Source organism: Lactuca saligna, chromosome 7 (assembly GCF_052625555.1).
Source record: "Lactuca saligna cultivar CGN05327 chromosome 7, ASM5262555v1, whole genome shotgun sequence".
Lineage (NCBI taxonomy): Eukaryota > Viridiplantae > Streptophyta > Magnoliopsida > Asterales > Asteraceae > Lactuca > Lactuca saligna.
Window position 1 is genome coordinate 6,228,233 of NC_136423.1, and position 5,964 is coordinate 6,234,196.

The following is a 5,964-nucleotide window of genomic DNA, read 5'->3' on the forward strand; positions in this document are numbered from 1 at the left end:
TCTAACATACACACAACTTTTTTTTTTTTAATTAAAGGTGTAATTTCTTTTTCTTTTATGAGTATCAGTCAATTAAATTTTATTTTTGAAATTTTATTCCCAATCGTATTTAAACCAAAATTTTATAATAACATATTATTCTTTATAACTAAGACTATATTTAAGAAAAAATGTTGTGTATAAACTGAAAATAAAATAAACTGCTATTATTATTATCTACTTATATAAAATATTTGTAAAGAAAAAAATGATGTATTTAGTTCATATTTTTATTTACAAAACGGATTTTTATACATTTAAATGTTTATAAAAATTCAATAAAACACCCACCAAGAAAATGACATATATCGGTGAGAGAAGCACAGCCTAGCAACCTTTTTGGCTTTCTTTTCTCACGAGCTGGTTTATGGGAAATGGACCGCAATACCGCATTCTTTTTCTTATATTCTTATTCTTTTAAAATAAAAATATTTGTATATTGTTGGTGATGTGATCAAACCAAGTCAAGGCGTTCACCACCCATTATTATTTTTTATATCATCATATATTATTGAATATAAAATATTATCTTAATATTGATAGAATTTTAAAACGATTATTATAATATATTTATTTGTTAATCTAGATATACTATTAAATCCAAAACGTGAATCAAAATATAGAATAAACTTAAAAAAATATAATAATATCCTACTAAAATAGTTTAAAAGTTTAAAATATTGTAAATTTGGAACGAAAAGTCAATTTAAATAAAAGATATTAAAAAAACTATTATTTATTATATTTCAAATTTTCCGAATAAATGATTGTTAATTAAGTAAAACAAAAAATTACATTGCCTTAACTTACAAACATTGGTTTATAAATCAATTAATCATCGTGACCGCAATAAATAATTTTTAAATTAATCAATCATAATGTTAAATTGTAATACTAAAATAAAAACTATATTTAGTTTTATTTAAACACAAATTATTAGTAGATGCTAGTTAATATATATATATATATATATATATATATATATATATATATATATATATATATATATATATATATGATTCAAAATAATAATAAATTTATATATCAATTTAATGTAAAAGTATTATTTTAGAGTTAATGTCTTATTATTTTCAATATGTATATGTAAATACTTTAACGATATAGTTTTATTATGCGCAACGCGTGGATATTCCCCTAGTAATAGAATATTCATGTGTTCTTTACTTCTTTTCTTTAATTTTGTATTTGTCATATATATTTCTTTGATTTCTCCGAACGAAGTCTTTTACGTAGCAATGTCTATTGTGTCTATATATCTTTCATAAGCAGAGACAAAATAGAGCATTCATAAATAATGCTTACTATTTGCTTTGCTGCTAATTCAATACATTTCTATTATGGTGTTCATGTAGATATTGTTATTTTTTCTAAAACCATGATAATATTGTTTGGTCGGATCGTTTATTTATCTTGTTTTGCTCACATAGATATTGTTATTTTCTCTAAAACCATAATAATATATATTTGATCGGATCGTTTATTTATCTTGTTTTGCTCCTTATTTATTTTGCAATTGAAATATTTTTAATTTATGTTGTTTGTTTTTCTGAAGCTAAAATCCATAAAATTTGCGGATCACCTCTGCAACCCTCTGCAGTATAAGAGGTGGATCAAATGACTGGAAACTTTAATAAGAAGCGTGTTTGTTTTTTTAACATTTACATGCTGCTGCAGATATTAAAAAATAAAGTAAACTGATTTTATAATCCGAAAGTAGTTTTTTAATATCGAAAATTTAATATTGTATGACATTTTGGCAATAATTTATGCTATTTTAGTAAAAAAATAATGATATTTTAACAAAAATAAAAATATTTTAGCATCAATAAATCTATTTGATCAACAAATTATTATTATTCAATATAAAAAAAATCAACAAGAAGAAAAAACGAAAAAAAATGAAATAAGATTTCAGCCATATATAATCAATATTTTAGTGCTGCGACAAGAAGAACATGCGCAAATGTTTTTTAATCCGAAATTTTCTGAAAAATAAACAGTTGCAAGATAAAGTGTTGCGCGTGTGTTCCGCCGTACAACGATAAAAGATCCAATATTTTTTTTTTCAAAAAACATACAACAGCCTTAAAGAAATAAAAAGATTAGTCACTATGTAATAGTGAAAAGGACTGTGAAAAGGACACGTGGATAGTAACCATGAAAGAAAAAGAACAATTTATGACTCATTCAATGAATTCAATGATGTACCGATACTGCGATACACCGATACTTTGAATAGAATCGGTTATTATATTTATTACTATTTATCTAAACATTGTGTGGTATAAAAACAACCATGTTGGTTATTTGACTTATTTCTATTCATACAGATACAATTCACCCAAAAATTGTAGGGAAAGTCAAAAGAATTTCTTGAAGAATCAAATTTCAAATAATAAGAGGTACTATATATTTTTAAATTTATTTTAGATGTTATATTGTGTCTTTTTATCGGTTTAAATATATATTAAAATTAAAAATAATAGTAATAGAAACGAAAACTATAAAAAAAAATTATATAAATGATAAAAAATATAACGTTAACATATAACAAATAATCAAAATCATAACATATAAAATACCAATAAGTAATTTCAAAATTATGAGGGATGAAAACTCTTGGATCAAAATTTGTTGAGGAAGAAAATTTATAAATATGATAATCTATTATTGATCAACTTAAAATCTTTATTTTAGAAACATTCCTATTTTAAAGACATAATTTTACAGATGATCCATAAGGTTTTTCATTTGTTCCTAAAGTAATCCCTATTAAACATTTTTTTTGCATGGATGATCCCTACAGAGCAAACCTTTAAGAAAAATAACCATTAATTTGGATGTTCGTTTGATGCACCATTAACATGAGGACATTTTTGTCATTTTACCTATGAACGTCTCTAAATATTAAGGTAGTAGAGGGGTTGAGTTTCAGACGACATGATATTTGTATTAACTTTTTATTTCCTTCTACCCGTAACATCTATTTCTTGAACTTTCGCCTTAGGTTCTGTAGCAAGCCTTTGCACATTCAAGATAAACCATGGATGTGGGTTCACCAATACGCTTCCTGGAAGGTCATACATGGAAGGGCTAGAGGATTACTTTGATTTTGTGGACATAAATGTGTTTTAGTCCTCGAGTTAGATGATATGATGGCAGTTTTAAGATAAAATGATGGAGGTATAATGTTCTATCATTTCATCATCCAAGAGACTAACTTGGATGGAGGATTAGTACCCCTTAGTACTGATCAATAAGTCATTTAGTTGGCAAGGTGTGTGCCTGATCACAAGGAAATTAATATGAACATCGAGCATGGGAGCACTAGAATAGTCCCATACTTTAAGTCCCTATTGAAGGTTCGTATTAGGGAAATTAAAGGGATGATTCACCTGAAATGAATAAGGTTATAATTAAAAGGAAAAAATTAGTATGGTCATGTAGTAAAAAGTTGGATTTAAATAATATAATTGATTCCTCAAAGTTCATTACATCCTATAAAGCTACAATAAACCAAAAAGACTTTACTTGATGAATTTAATCACCTTTTTTTTTTTTTTTTTTTTTTTGGGGGGGGGGGGGGGGGGGGGCACAGTGAGGATTACCAAGCTAAAAGGGATTATGATGTAGGGGATGATTACCAAGCAATAGGATATTGAGATGGAGAATATTGTAGGATGAAAATATATAGGAAGAAGATCATGTTGTAGATGAATATAGTGGGAGTAATGCTAGTATGAGTGAGAGTAATGTGAGTGGGGGTAGTATGAGTGGGGGGTGGTGGGAGTGAGGGTAGTGGGATAAATGATAGTGACGATGATGACTGCATTGTGGACTTAGAAAATAGACTAGATGAGGTTGATGTTGGTGTGAGAGATTTTCATATGCATGTAGATGAAGATGTTGAGTGGATTCTAAAAACATTCAAAGAAGCAAGTTCTGGTGGTATTCAACTACCCAAGGATGAAGATTTGGAGGTCATAGACCTAGACTCATTTGAATCGCCAATTGTAGAAGAAGATGACTATAGAAAGAGGATGTTGAGAAATTTAAGTAAGGTAAAAGCATTTTATTAGGGTGAAGTTCAGGAACCTACATTCAAGTTGGGACATAAGTTCAAACAAAGAAATATGTGAAAGATTATATCAACAAGCATACATTAGATGCCAAGAGGGATACATATTTAAAAAAAAGTGACAAAACAATGATTAAGGCCATGTATAGAGGTGTGGTCCCTGATATGAGTTATGGGCCATGGAAAAAGACAATGATTTGATACAAGGACAAGACTATCAATTTTAAACAGGGAAAATGTCCTTGTGTTGTACCGGCGTCTAGACCTACAGAGACAGTTGACTCGATGGTCACTACCATAGTTAATGAGTACATGTATCTGCAATAAAAACGCATAAATCTTGTGACTACAAATTCATTACAACCAACATTGTCAAGCAAATTGAAACTAATCCCACAATTCCAGCTGTTAGGGCTAGGATCCCAGAACTACTTTGAGATTGTAAAATCTAAGGATCCTCAAAGGCTCAGGATCCCGAATATAGTCCAGGATCCTGAGTAATATTTTTTTTATAATGGCTATATTTTCTTTTGCCTTTCTCACACGTGCAGAAATAACCAATCAAAGTCATATTCTCAACGTATAGTTGTCACAACCATGCAAGACCCAGAGGCCAAGTCAAGCAAACGACTATAATCTCGGAGGATTCCATAATTTTCGGAGTTCTCGTTATTAGGTTTTGACTATATAAAACACTTATAATCATCACACTACACACGAGACCTGGTAGAATACTATCACTTATACTCATACTCATTCTATTTTCTCTGTAATCGTACATGTTAAATCAATAAAATCATCAAGGTAAGTGATCATTATCACCTCACAAGGTTTTATGCTAGAGATCCTAACAAGGATCAATGGCTTTCCTTGTAAATCACTCATTTAATCTTGTTCTAATTTCATTAATCGATTCATCAACAACACCACAGCCTCTCAATACACTTTGGTTAATTTTCACTTAGTCAATTTTTGACCAAAACAATTTGGCACCCACCGTGGGGCCGTGGTGTTCAAAATCTCTCAGAAATTCATGTCTACTCAATTGAATCTCTCTTCCTCCTCAATTCCTACCATTTCCTCTAAAAACCTTTAGCCACCACCGACCGGAGCTCCCAAAAAGTATCTGAAACTATGAAGAAGAACACCTCTCAGGTTACTGTGGGGCTCCAGGATTCTCCTGTGTTGATTTCAAATAGAGAAATCTATGCTATGATGAAGAGACTGGAGCAACAGGTTGCCAAACAACAGGAGGATATGTAGCGCCCGGTTCCTAGTATGTAATTTAAATATGAATTCTTGCACTTTTACTCATGGACTCGACGAGTTAGAGGCCCCAACTCGTTGAGTCAAGGCAAAGTTTGGACGCGGGAGGAAAATCTACTTGTGTCTGTATGAAACCCTAAGTTGAGGGTTTACACCCTATTTAAACAACTTATAGGGCATCCACTCCAACCTCCATCACCCTCAGACTCTATTCACGAAACCCTAACTAATTACTAAGTGTTCTTGAGCTTTTGTGCCATTTATGTGTGTGGTTGAAGCTTGAGAAGAAGGAGGAGGCTTGGGAGATCATGAGAAAGCAAGTAGATCCATAGGTTTTGTCACATTTCCAGCTTGTTTGGTAAAAAGTTTTAACCTTGACCATTTAGGGTGAGACAGTTCAGGACCCCGCAGTTGTGATCGGTACGTTCCTCCTAAACCACACTTATGCATGCATCTTATTTTGACACCGGAGCAGAGCGAAGTTTCGTAAGCGAGAAGTTTAAACATTTAATAAAACAACAACCCCAGAAGCTAAATGAAACCTATACGGTGGAAATGGC